The sequence below is a fragment of the Talpa occidentalis genome, unplaced genomic scaffold (genome assembly GCF_014898055.3).
Source record: "Talpa occidentalis isolate TD23 unplaced genomic scaffold, MPIMG_talOcc4v2.1 talOcc4.12, whole genome shotgun sequence".
In the NCBI taxonomy this organism is placed as follows: Eukaryota; Metazoa; Chordata; class Mammalia; order Eulipotyphla; family Talpidae; genus Talpa; species Talpa occidentalis.
This window is the reverse complement of record NW_023601212.1, coordinates 42,427,590-42,442,579: the sequence shown is the minus strand read 5'-3', so window position 1 is coordinate 42,442,579 and position 14,990 is coordinate 42,427,590. Positions and strand designations below refer to the sequence as shown.

Genomic DNA, 14,990 nt, shown 5'->3' with positions numbered 1-14,990 from the left:
GAAAATTACAGGCCAATCTCACTAATGAACACTGATGCAAAAATCCTCAACAAAATCCTAACCAACAGAATCCAACAATGCATCAAAGGGATAATACACCATGATCTAGTGGGATTCATCCCAGGGGCGTAAGGATGGTTCAACATATGAAAATCGATCTGTGTAATCCAATACATCAAGAAAAAGAAAAAGAAAAACCATATGATCATAACAATAGATGCTGAGAAAGCATTCAACAAAGTCCAACATCCATTTATGATGAAGCCAAACCCACCATCAACATTATTCTCAATGGTGAAAAGCTGAAGGCCTTTCCTTTAAGATCAGGAACAAGACAAGGATGTCCTCTCTCACCACTGTTCTTCAATATAATACTGGAGGTCTTAGTCAGGGCAATAAGACAAGAGAAAGACATACAAGGAATCCAAATAGGGAAAGAAGAAGTAAAACTATCACTATTTGCAGGTGATATGATAATATACATAAAGAAACCTAAAAATCCACAGAAAAACTACTCAAAATAATCAACCAATTTAGTAAAGTAGAAGGATACAAAATCAACACACAAAAATCAGTAGCCTTCCTATCACAATCTGAAGAAGAAGAAATCAAGAAAACCATCTCTTTCATAATTGAAATAAAAAAAATCAAAAACTTGGGAATAAATATAACAAAAGAGGTGAAAGACCTATACAACGAAAATTATAGAACACTGTTCAAAGAAATTGAAGAAGACACAAAGAAATGGAAAGACATCCCCTGCTCATGGATTGGAAGAATCAACATTATTAAAATGGCCATCCTCTCAAAAGCAAAATACAGATTCAATGCTATTCCAATAAAAATCCCAATGACATTCTTCAAAGAAATATAACAAATACTGGTGAAATTCATATGGAACCACAAAAAAAAAACCCCACAAATAACCAAAGCCCTACTGATGAAAACAAAGGAGAAGGGAGGTATCACACTTCCAAACTTCAAGCTATACTACAAAGCCATAATAATTAAAACAGTTTGGTATCGGAACAAAAACAGACATACAGACCAATGGAACTGAATAGAGAGCCCAGAAATAAAGCCACGCTGATATGAACAACTGATCTCTTTGACAAAAGAGCAAAGAATATGCAATGGAACACGGTCAGTTTGTTCAATAAGTGTTGCTGGGAAAGCTGGACCTCCACATGCAAAAAAATGAAACTAGACCACTACCTCTCACTGTGCACAAAAATTAACTCAAAATGGATAAAAGAACTGGACATAAGACCTGAAACCATAAAATATATAGACAAAAATATAGGTAAAATACTACAAGACATACATCGCAATAACATCTTTTTTTTTTAATAGAGGCATGTTTTATTTATTTATTTACTTATTAGTTTGTTTGTTTATACATGCACTGGGTACAGTTAGAAGCGCGGGAGGGTGAGAGAATTCACCAGAGCCAGAGCGGGGAGCAGAGTAGGCAGAAGGACCGAAGTACACTGCTGAGGGGAGCAGCGGGTGGCAGGAGAGGTCTGTGCGCCATGTGGGAATCTCTCTGGTGGCCGGGGAGCAGCTGGGGATAGAACCGGCGCTGCAGAGGCCGTGGGCAGCTTCACAACCCAGCGCTCAACCGCTGCGCCACTGGGGAGGCCCCGCAATAACATCTTTAAAGACTCATCACCCAAAGCAGTGATAGTGAATGCAAAGATAAATACCTGGGATTACACCAAACTGAAAAGCTCCTGCACAGCAAGAGACATTAACCTAAACAGAGAGACACCCCACTGATTGGGAAAAAATCTTAGCACTCCATTCAACTGATAAGGGACTGTTCACAAAGATATACAAAGAACTCACACAGTTCAACAAAAATAAAATAAACAATCAGTCAAGAAATGGGCAGAAGAAATTAAAAGATATTTCTCCAAAGGGGAAGTGCAAATGGCCAACAGGCATATGAAAAAATGTTCAACATCCCTTATAATCAGGGAAATGCAAATCAAAACCACATTGAGATACCACTTTACACCAATAAGAATAGCACAAAATTAAAAAAACAAGCAACAACAAATGTTGGGGAGGATGTGATGAAAAAGGAACTCTCTTACATTGCTGGTGGGAGTGCAAACTGGTCCAACCACTATGGAAAGCATCTGAAGTTTCCTCAGTCTACTCAAAATGGAGCTACATATGACCTGGCAATTCCTCTCCTAAGGATCTACCCAAAAGACACAAAAACAGTGATTCAAAAGAACACCTGCTCCCCTACATTTGTTACAGCACTATTTACAATAGGTAAGACTTGAAAACAACCCAAATGCCCAAAAATAGATGACTGGATCAAGTGATGTGGCATATATACGCAATGAAATATTATTCAGCTATCAAAAAAGATAAACTTGGGCCTCCCCCGTGGCGCAGCGGTTGAGCGCTGGGTTGCAAAGCTGCCAGCAGCTTCTGTAGTGCCAGTTCGATCCCTGGCTGCTCCCCGGCCACCAGAGGAAGGTTCCACATGGCGCGCAGACCTCTCCTGCCACCCGCTGCTCCCCTCAGCAGTGTACTTCGGTCCTTCTGCCTGCTCTGCTCCCCGCTCTGGCTCTGGTGAATTCTCTCACCCTCCCGCGCTTCTGACTGTACCCAGTGCATGTATAAATAAGTAAATAAATCTTAAAAAAAAGAATATTAGGAGGGGGCGGAGCAACATGGCGGCGAGGAGACGCTGCGAGTAAGATCTCCCATTAAAAAAAGTTAATAGGGAGGAAAAGCGGCAGGTCCCAGTGAGAAGTGGGACACGGAAGATAAACGGGTGACGCCAGCAAACTGCCTGAAGAAGAAAGTTGCCATAAAAGAGGACCAGAAGGGAGGGAAGCGCAGAACCCTGCTCCCCTCCCCCGCCCACAGAGGTGGCACTCTCCGACCAGCAGAGAGGAGGAAAAAAACAAACTAAAACGACCAACAAGAACAAACGACGCAGCAAGCGGGACTGGGAGTGGAAAGGAACTATTGCAGCCATCACACCCCGTGAACGGGAGCTGCGGAGAACCCTGCAGGATCTGCCGCGGCGGTGAGCGAACGGCTCCGGGCGCCATTAGAGAAGAACAAAGACCCCGGGAGACGCGCACACAGCCCGGGCTGCCGGTAAGCTTGCGCAGAAAAGCGGCGCGCCTGGTGCACTTGAAAAGCAAACGCAGACCAGGATCGCGGCTGCCCAGGTCTCCGCCGCCCGCGACCTAGGCTTGCGGGGAGAAGCGCGGAGACCCTCACGGGGGTGAAAGCCCCCCCCTGAGTAAGCAGGAATCAGGCGCCCAGGCACGGGAGCCGGGTGCAAAAGGCGCCATTCCCGCGCCACTGAACAGGGCTACAGCCTGCGTCCTGGACCTGAGGGCTTTGAACCGAGACTCGGGGCACGAAATTCTGGGCGTGGGTTCTCCACGACGGTGGGGCACAAGGCAGACACAGCACCCCAAAGCCGTTGAGGTTTACCCTACCATTCTCGCTTTCTGTTCCCTGTCTCACGGGGGTGGGGGGGTTGAAAAACAGCCCCCCAAGGACAATAGGAGAGATCTCTTGTGCCACCTAGCGACCAGAAAAAAAGTCACTAACACCCCATAGAACAGGGAAATTTCTTAAGACTTCTTGAAAAGAGCAGAAGGCTTCTGGAGGACCCAGTGGCCAGCTGGGAAGTTAGCCCACTCCAGGCCCCTTCCAACCAGCAGTCTGAGCCCACAGAGGGAGCAGGCACCCATGTCCGGGGCAGACCGGGCACGCAGAAGTGTGTGCCTGAGACTGGATGTGCAGGGACTGCGTCCCGCTTCGCCAGTTTAGAAAAGGGACATTTCTTCAGTAAAGACTTCCTGAAACCAGCAGAAAGCCTCCCCCCCCGAAGCCAGAGATGGTCCTGGAGGAGCCAGAGGGGAGCGGAGAAGTTCACCCAAGATGACGGCCAGTCCGAGCAACACAGTGTCCCAATGCATGCGACAAATTAGAAAACAGACGGTAGGGAGTAGAAGAACCACACGCCACCTAACAACGCCTCAGGAAGGAAGCACACCACAAAAAGAAAACCACCCTCCGGATTGCAACGACGTAACTTGGAAGAACTTCTGAGTCTTCCAGAAAGAGAATTTAAAATTGCCCTGATTAAAAAAGTGGCAGAAGTCATAAAGGAAAACAATGACCAGAAGAAGGAAATTGAGTCCCTAAAGAGGGAAAACAATGGTCAGAAGAATGAAATTGAGTCCCTAAAAAGGGAAAACAATGGTCAGAAGAATGAAATTGAGTCCCTAAAGAGGGAAGTAAAAGAAATGCAAGAGATCAAAGAATTAATGGAAGAACTAAAGAACTCTGGGAAAAGCAATGAAAGCAGAATAGATGAAATGGAAGAACGAATAAGTACTCTTGAAGACACAGAAATAAAAAGAACCAAAACAGAAAAGGAAAGAGAAGTACGAAGGAAAAAGAACAAAGAAAGACTTCGGGAACTATCTGACTCCATGAGGAAAGGAAATATAAGAGTTATAGGAATTCCAGAAGGAGAGGAGAGAGATGTAGGGACAGAGAAAATATTCCAGGAGATAATTGAAGAGAACTTCCCAAATGCGAAGAAGGAGCTGAAAATTGATATACAAGAAGCAAGAAGAACACCAAACTTCCACGACGAAAGGAAAAACACAGCAAGACACATAATAGTAAAGCTCCCAAGAATCCAGGACAAGGAAAAAATAATGAAGCTGACAAGAGGGAAGAAACAGATAACATTCAAAGGAAAACCAATCAGGCTGACATCAGACTTCTCTGAAGAAACACTATGGGCAAGGAGAGAGTGGAGGGACATAGTCAACAGACTCCAAGAAAACAGATGCCAACCAAGAATACTCTATCCCGCAAAGCTCTCCTTCCTCTTTGAAGAAAGAATATGGACCTTCCCAGACAAAGAGAAACTCCGGAATTTCATTATGACTAAACCCCCACTCCAAAAAATACTACAAGGAATCCTAAAGCCAGAACCTCAGAGGGATGAATAACAACGAAAGAAGACCAAAAAAAAAAAAAAAGATATTAAAAGAATAAATAAATAAAATCAAAGGAAAGACAAACACAATGGCAAATACAGATGCTAACATATCAATATTAACTCTAAATGTAAATGGACTAAACTCTTCAATAAAAAGACACAGAGTTGCAGCCTGGATTAAGAAACAAAACCCAACCTTTTGCTGTCTCCAGGAAACACATTTAGCTACAAAAGATAAAAATAGGCTTAAAGATAAAGGATGGAAAACAATCCTACAAGCAAATGGACCAAAAAAGAAAGCAGGAACAGCTATACTTATATCAGATAAAACAGACTTCAAACTCAAAAAAATAAAAAGAGACCCCAGTGGTCACTACATTATGATCAAGGGGACAATACTTCAAGAAGAAATAACACTCATTAACATATACTCACCAAACGAAGGAGCACCAAAATATATCAGACAACTGTTGTCCTCTCTGAAAACAGACATCAGAGAAAACACATACGTAGTGGGAGACTTCAACACACCACTATCAACAATGGATAGATCAACAACACAAAAAATAAGTAAAGAAACTAAAGCTCTAAATAAGGACCTAGAGCATTTGGGCTTAACAGACATCTATAGAACACTAAACCCAAAAAAAACGGAGTACACATTTTTCTCAAGCGCACACGGATCATTCTCCAGGATCGATCACATACTGGGCCACAACACAAACATCAACAGATACACCAAGATTGAAATCATACCAACCATTTTTTCTGACCATGAAGGCATCAAACTAGAAATAAACCATAAAAAGAAGGCAAGGAACTATCCTACCTCATTGAGATTAAAAACCACACTACTGGAAGACCACTGGACTAACGAGGAGATCAAAGAAGAAATAAAAAAATTCTTTGAATTGAATGACAAGGAGGACACTAATATCCTAAATGTATGGGATGCAGCTAAAGCAGTAATAAGAGGAAAATATATAGCAATAGAAGCTCACATCAAAAAACAAGAAAGAACTCAAAGAAACAACCTAATCTCGAAGCTCAGAGATCTAGAAAAAGAACAACAAAAAAACCCCAAAACCAGTAGAAGAAAAGAAATAATAAAAACCAAAGCGGAAATAAATGAAATTGAAACTAAAAAAACAATCCAAAAGATCAATGAAACCAAGAGCTGGTTCTTTGAAAAAATCAATAAAATAGACAAACCCCTAGCCAGGCTCACAAAGGAAAAAAGGGAGAAAGCACAAATAAACAGGATCATAAATGAAAGAGGAGAAATCACAACGGACACAGCAGAAATCAAAAGAATAATCAGTAACTACTATGAACAGTTATATGGAAACAAGTTCAACAATCTAGAGGAGATGGACAAATTCCTACAACTCTACAATCACCCAAAGCTAGATAAAGAAGAAATAGAACACCTAAACAGACCAATTACAAGCAGCGAAATTGAAATGGTAATCAAAAACCTTCCCAAAAACAAAAGCCCAGGACCTGATGGATTTACAAATGAATTCTACCAAAGATTCAGAGACGAATTAGTGCCTATCCTTCACAAACTCTTCCAAAAATTGAGAAGGAAGGGACAATACCAAACACGTTCTATGAAGCCAACATTACACTAATACCAAAACCGAATAAGGACAACACAAAAAGGAAAACTACAGGCCAATCTCCCTAATGAACACTGATGCAAAAATCCTCAATAAAATTTTAGCTATCAGAATCCAACAATGTATCCATAAGATAATTCACCACGACCAAGTAGGATTCATTCCAGGGACACAAGGATGGTTTAACATCCGAAAATCAATCAACGTTATCCAACACATCAACAAAAAGAAATATAAAAACCATATGATAATATCAATAGATGCTGAGAAAGCTTTCGACAAAGTGCAACACCCATTCATGATAAAAGCCCTTGAAATTCTTGGGATACAAGGAACATACCTCAACATCATAAAGGCCATCTATGACAAGCCAACAGCCAGTATCATCCTCAATGGTGAAAATCTGAAAGCAATTCCATTAAGATCTGGAACAAGACAAGGATGTCCACTCTCACCACTGCTTTTCAATATAATACTGGAAGTCCTAGCCAGAGCAATAAGACAAGAGAAAGACATCCAAGGAATCCAAATAGGAAAAGAAGAAGTCAAACTATCACTCTTTGCAGATGATATGATAATATACATAGAGAACCCCAAAAACTCCACAGAAAAACTAATGAAACTCATCAATCAGTTCAGTAAAGTGGCAGGATACAAAATCAACACGCAAAAGTCAGTAGCCTTCCTATACACAAACAATAAATCAGAAGAAGAAGAAATTAAAAAAAAATCCCTTTTATTATCGAAACAAAAAAAAATCAAATATTTGGGAATAAATCTAACAAAAGAGGTAAAGGACCTATACAAAGAAAATTATAAAACACTGTTAAAGGAAATAGAAGAAGACACAAATAAATGGAAAGACATCCCCTGCTCATGGATTGGAAGAATAAACATTATTAAAATGGCCATCCTACCAAAAGCAATATACCGATTCAATGCTATTCCAATCAAAATTTCAATGTCATTCTTCAAAGAAATAGAACAATTACTGATGAAATTCATATGGAATCACCAAAAACCACGAATAGCCAAAGGTCTACTGAAAAAAAAAGAAGGAAATGGAGGCATCACTCTCCCAGACTTCAAACTATACTACAAAGTCATAATCATCAAAACTGCATGGTATTGGAACAAGAACAGACATACAGACCAATGGAATGGAATAGAAAATCCAGAAATAAACCCACATAGTTATTGTCAACTAATCTTTGACAAAGGAGCAAAGACTATGCATTGGAGCAAAGAAAGTTTGTTCAATAAATGGTGCTGGGAAAACTGGGTCGCTACATGCAAAAGAATGAAGCTTGACCACTACCTCACACCATACACAAAAATCAACTCAAAATGGATTAAAGAACTAGACATAAGACCTGAAACCATAAAATATATAGAAGGAAATATAGGCGAAACACTACGTGATTTGCACATCAAAGACATCTTTACAGACACATCACCCAAAGCAGTGATAGTGAAGGCAAAGATCAACAGCTGGGACTACATCAAATTAAAGAGCTTCTGCACAGCAAAAGAGACAATAACAAAAACAAAGAGAAACCCCACCAACTGGGAGAACATTTTTGCACACAACACTAATGATAAAGGGCTGATCACAAAAATCTGCAAAGAGCTGATGAGACTCAACAACAACAAAGAAAATAATCCAGTCAAAAAATGTGCAGAAGAGCTAAAAAGAAACTTCTCTGAAGAGGAAATGCAAATGGCCAACAGGCATATGAAAAAATGTTCAACATCTCTTGTCATCAGGGAAATGCAAATCAAAACTACCATGAGATACCATCTTACACCAGTGAGAATGGCACATATTAAAAAAACTAGCAACAACAAATGTTGACGAGGGTGTGGAGAAATAGGAACTCTTCTGCACTGTTGGTGGGAGTGCAAACTGGTCCAACCACTGTGGAGAGCTGTGTGGAGATTTCTGGACCTACTAAACATAGAGCTTCCATATGATCCAGCAATTCCACTCCTAGGTATTTACCCAAAGGACACAGAAACATCAATTCCAAAGAACACCTGCACCCCAATGTTTATAGCAGCACTGTTGACAATAGCTAAGCTTTGGAAACAACCCAAATGCCCAAAAATAGATGACTGGATCAAGAAGATGTGGTACATATATACCATGGAATATTACTCAGCATTCAAAAAAGATAAACACATGCAATTTGCAGCAACATGGATGGCGCTGGAAGGGATCATGCTCAACGAAATAAGCCAGAACGAAAAAGAAAAATACCGGATGATCTCACTCATAGCAGGAATCTAGAAAACTTAAATAAGGGACCAGGAAAATGAATAACTATAAGAAAGTGAAAATCAAAATCAACAAAAAACTATGAACCAGAGACACTTTTAGGGGGGCGGGGGCGGGAGGGGAGGGATTGGGGTCAGAATGGGGGGGGGCTGCAATTGTATGGGGAATATAAAAATAAAACTTAAAAAAAACAAAAAAGAATATTAAAAAAAAGATAAACTCATACCATTCACAGCAATGTAGATGGAACCAGAAGGAATTATGCTCAGTGATATAAGCCAGAAAAAAAAGAAAAATATCAGATGGTTTCACTTACAACAGGAATATAGGGGAACCAAATAAGACATCAGTGTAAAAAAATAATAACAGTACAAAACACAACAAAGCAAAACCAGGCAATTACAAATCAGAGACATACTGCAGGGGAGGAGGAGGGAGAGGGATCAGAAGGAAGGAGGGAGGAGCACAGGGGCCTGAGGTGATGATGCATGGGTGCATTGGTGAAGGAAACTCTATGGGGACTCAACCTGAGGGGGTGGTGGGAAGCAAATATTGTTTAAAAATGAACAATGATGTAAAAAAATTAAACAATCAAAAAATTAATGTAAAAAATAAAATAAATTAAAAATTACAATATAGGGAAGCCTCCCTGGTGGTGCAGGGGTTAAAGTCTCAGCATTATCAATTTATTGCCAGCTACTGCAGCATGAGTTCCATCCAAGGCCAGGGAGCTGCCCACATGGCACAGCAGACCTCTCCTGTCTCACCCGCTGCTCCCCTCAGTAGTGTATTTCAGTACATCCACCTGCTCTGCTCCCCACTCTTGTCTTTGGTGAATCCTCTCAACCCCTCTATGTCTGGTCTATACCCCAGTTTTTGTTTGCATGAATAAATAAAATAAATCTTTAAAAAAAAGAATTTATTGGGCCATGATGGTGGCGCGGTGGTTGTGTGCAGCACTGTGAAGCTGTCCGCAGCCTCTGCAGCGCTTGTTCGATCCCCGCCAGCTAAGTAGATATCCATATGGCGTGACAGACCACTCCTGACTCACCCGCTGCTCCCCTCAGCAGTGTGTTTCCTTCAGTCTGCCTGTTCTGTTTCCTGCTCTCTCTCTGGTGAATCCTCTCGCCCTCCTGCACATCTGGCTTGTACCCTGATTCTTTTTTTTTTTTTCCTGGAGCCAGTCTAGTCTGGTTTCTGCCACCAACTTCACGGAAATTGCTCCTCCCAAGTTTCCAGCAATGCCCATGTCACTTAATTCAATTAATAGTTTTTTTAATAATAAATTTTATTTTTATATTCCCCATACAATTGCAACCCCTTATTTTGACCCCAATCCCTCCCCTCCCGCCCCCTACCCCCATAGAGGGTCTCTGGTTCATAGTTTTTTGTTGATTTTGATTTTCACTTTCTTATAGTTATTCATTTTCCTGGTCCCTTATTTAAGTTTTCTAGATTCCTGCTATGAGTGAGACCATCCTGTATTTTTCTTTTTCTTTCTGGCTTATTTCGCTGAGCATGATCCTTTCCAGCGCCATCCATGTTGCTGCAAATTACATGTGTTTATCTTTTTTGAATGCTGAGTAATATTCCATGGTGTATATGTGCCACATCTTCTTGATCCAGTCATCTATTTTTGGACATTTGGGTTGTTTCCAAAGCTTAGCTATTGTAAACAGTGCTGCTATAAACATAGGGGTGCAGGTGTTCTTTGGAATTGATGTTTCTGTGTCCTTTGGGTAAATACCTAGGAGTGGAATTGCTGGATCATATGGGAGCTCTATCTTTAGTAGGTTGAGGAATCTCCACACAGCTTTCCATAGTGGTTGGACCAGTTTGTACTCCCACCAGCAGTGTAGGAGAGTTCCTTTTTCTCCACATCCTTGCCAACATTTGTTGTTGCTAGTTTTTTTTAATATGTGCCATTCTCACTGGTGTGAGATGGTATCTCGTTCTAGTTTTGATTTGCATTTCCCTGATTGCAAGTGATGTTGAACATTTTTTCATATGCCTGTTGGCCATTTGTATTTAGTGAAGGCAAATATAAACAGCTGGGACTACATCAAATTAAAGAGCTTCTACACAGCAAAAGAGACAATAACCAAAAGAAAGAGAAACCCCACCGACTAGGAGAAAATTTTTGTACCCAACACTAATGATAAAGGACTGATCACAAAAATCTGCAAAGAGCTGATGAGACTCAACAAAAACAAAGAAAATAATCTAGTCAAAAAACGGGCAGAAGAGCTAAACAGAAACTTTGCCTTATCATTCTTTTCTTTCCTCTTATCCCTTCTTTCATTCCTTATTCTCTTTCAATCCCAGTATTCTTCTGAGACACACCTGAGGGAACTAGCTGTTCAACAGAGAAATACATCCCAACCAGCCTGTAGTCACCTCCCAGTGAACTTGGACTCAGCATCTTTCTGCAGGCACATGGTTCCACACCAGACTCTTGACAACCACTGACTGAGATGTTGGATTCCATCCTATGCAGTGGGACGCTGAAAAAGGAGGGGCTCCTGGAGCAAAGCACAGCTCCGAACATCTACCACAACGAAAGAGTGTCCAGACATGTACACAGCCATAGCAGCTCAGACACCAGGCAGCAAGAAAAACCTCAGCAAGAAAAACCAGAGTCATGCTTATCAGCACCAGTGGTACAGGGACACTATGAACAGAGCAAAGGTGAAGGCTAACAACAGGAAGAAAGAAAAATACAAATGATCAAGCAGGCCCTGTGGGAACAAGACACCATGGAAAGTAAGTCAACCTGCTGAACCTGATTATGGACACAGAAGTATAGCTCCACCACAAAAACAAAGAAGTAAAAAAGACAATGATGAAAAAAGTCAAAGAGTTAAAAGAAAATGCAGAAAGAGATAAGAATATAATCAATGAACTGAGGAAGAAAGTGAAGGACCTGGAGGATATCCAGAGATTGATGGAGGAGCTGAAGAATTCTGGGAAAGTCATGAAGATAGAACAGAAGAAATGGAAGAATGAATCGGTACTCTCAAAGATACAGACATAAAAAGAACCAAAAAAAGAAAAGGAAAGGGGCCTCCTTGGTGGCGCAGCGGTTGAGCGCTGGGTTGCAAGGCTGCCCACAGCCTCTGCAGTGCCGTTTTGATCCCTGGCCGGCCGCCGGGCGAGGGTCCCACATGGCGCGCAGACCTCTCCTGCCGCCCACTGCTCCCCTCAGCAGTGTACTTTGGTCCTTCTGCCTGTTCTGCTCCCTGCTCTGGCTCTGGTGAATTCTCTCACCCTCCCGCACTTCTGACTGTACCCAGTGCTTGTATCAATCAATAAATAAATCTTTAAAAAAAAAGAAAAGGAAAGAAGTGCAAAGGAAAAAGAATGAAGAAACACTTCAAGAACTATCTGACACATGAGGAAAAGAATTATAAGAGTCATAGGTATTCCAGAAGGCGAGGAGAGAGACCAAAGAACTGAGAAACTATTCAAAGAGATAATTGAAGAGAACTTCCCAGGCATGAAGAAAGAAATGAAAATAGACATACAGGAAGTTAGAAAAACACCAAATTACCACAATGAAAAGAAAACCACAGCAAGACACATAATAGTAAAATTTCCAAGGATCCAAGACAAGGAAAAAAATAATGAAACTGATGAGGGTGAAGAAATGTGTAACCTACAAAGAAAAATTAATGAGGCTGACATCAGACTTCTCCCCCTACCAAAAAAACAAAAAAACAAAAACAAACCCAAAAAACCCAAAAAGAAACAAAAACCAAACATTACGGGCTAGAAGAGAACAGAGGGCCATATTTAACAAACTCCATGTCAACAAATTCCAACCAAAAATACTCCACCCTGAAAAGCTCTCCTTCCTCCATGATGGAAAAATAAAAACAGTTTCAGACAAATAAAATCTCCAGAAATTCATTACTACTAAACCTCCACTCCAAAAAATATTACAAGAAACCCTAGAGCTAAAACCAAAAGAAGAATGAATAGGAAGAACAGAACAGGTAAGAAATAGAACTACAAAAAGGAAAACAAAATGGCGAATATGGATTCCAGTGTATAAATATTAACTCTAAATGTAACAGGACTAAATTCATCAAGAAAAAGAGACAGAGTAGCAAGCTGGATTAAAAAACAGAACTCAACCTTTTGCTATCTACAAGAAACACATTTAACTACAAATGATAAATATAGACTGAAAGTGAAAGGATGGAAAACAATCCTACAAGCAAATGGACCAAAAAAGAAGGCATGAACTGAGGGTCCCCCATTTTGGCTCTCCACCAGCTAGCAGTGTCTGGCCAGCTCTGAGAGTGACTTTGGGTTTCCAGGTCATTGGATCGGGACAAAACCTGTTGGAGACTATGTTTCCATGAGTCAAAGGAGAAGGAACAGTAGAGAATGTCAGCCCTCAACTGGAAGCCTTTCTTGTATGGAGGGCTGGCCTCCATCACAGCTGAATGTTGTACATTTCCAATTGACTTAACCATGACACGACTCCAGATTCAAGGCCAGACGAATGATGCAAACTTTAAGGAAATTAGATACAGAGGAATGTTGCATGCTTTAGTGAGGATTGCCAAAGAAGGGCTGAAAGCACTGTATTCAGGCATTGCACCTGCGATGTTATGCCAGGCTTCCTATGGCACCATCAAGATAGGCACTTACCAGAGCTTGAAGAGATTATTTGTTGAACGCCTAGAAGATGAGACCCTGCTGGTAAATGTGGTATGTGGAATTCTCTCTGGAGTCATAGCCTCAGCCATTGCTAATCCAACTGATGTTTTGAAAATTCGGATGCAAGCACAAAGCAACACCATTCAAGGAGGAATGATAGGCAACTTCATTAACATTTACCAGCAAGAGGGAACAAGAGGACTGTGGAAGGGTGTGTCCCTTACTGCTCAGAGGGCTGCCATTGTTGTTGGTGTGGAGCTGCCAGTCTATGACCTCACCAAGAAGCATCTGATTCTCTCAGGCCTCATGGGAGACACTGTATATACCCACTTCCTTTCAAGCTTCACCTGTGGTCTGGCTGGGGCCCTGGCCTCAAACCCTGTCGATGTTGTGAGAACACGGATGATGAATCAAAGATTGTTCGAGATGGCAAATGCTCTGGATACACAGGTACCCTGGACTGCTTATTACAGAATGAATAAGGGAAGAATGGAAGGGTTTTTTGGAAGAATGAAGGGTTTTTTGCTCTGTATAAAGGGTTTTGGCCAAATTGGTTGAGACTTGGTCCTTGGAATATCATTTTCTTTGTGACATATGAGCAGCTGAAGAAACTGGATTTATGACAAGTTACAGCTGCATCAGACATCCCTCTGAAAATCCCAACTTCCAAAAGAGTAAAGCTTCCTTGTTTCACACTGCTTCTCACTGCTTGGCTTGTCAACAGATTCTGAGGTGTGAGCAACAGATGAAGACTGGGTTCATTCAGATTGTTGTGTACTGGCATTGTGTGCACCATATCAGACATTCAGTGGCATGAATTGTAACATCCAAATTCTAGTCCTTACCATTAAAGTGCCCTTTGACATCAAAGATAACATATAAAATGCATGTTTCTTCCTAAAGAAAACTTGCAAAAAAGATCAGAAACTGTGTACTGTTTCTTCAGGGGAGAGAAGATCCTGACACACCTCAGCTCTAAGCTGATAATACTGGACTGCTCTAAAGAAGCCCCTCAGAATGGTGGAATGGAGCCTCCAAGGGGACATTATTCTTGAACTTCTGGGGCCTTTGCTTCTTGTCACCTGAAGAGATCTCACCTGTGGATTGGTGGCCTTTTCAACCCCCGATGTATGTAAACAGTGCAGAAACAGATCCCTGGAATATTGCACTACATAATTTCCTATCTTGGCAGGGTCTTTCACTTATAATAAGTGATTTTAAGCCTTTGAAGACTTGACCTTTGTGAGGAATAGTTACAAAATATTAGTATCTAAACTCATGATGGTGTGACATGTTGGCCCTGAAGGTGGCAAAGTTTGTGTGATGGGAGATGTTTTCAGGCAGTTTGGATTTAATCTTAGGTACTGTTGGTAATTTGCTTTGATTTTTAGCAAAATTTATTACTTTCCAGTCTGTA

General features: G+C 41.1%; 1 pseudogene; it reads left to right on the top strand.

Annotated features, from left to right (window-relative positions):
• Positions 1–13,243: 13,243 nt before the first annotated feature.
• On the top strand, positions 13,244–14,518 carry LOC119240019 (kidney mitochondrial carrier protein 1-like; annotated as a pseudogene).
• Positions 14,519–14,990: the final 472 nt, after the last annotated feature.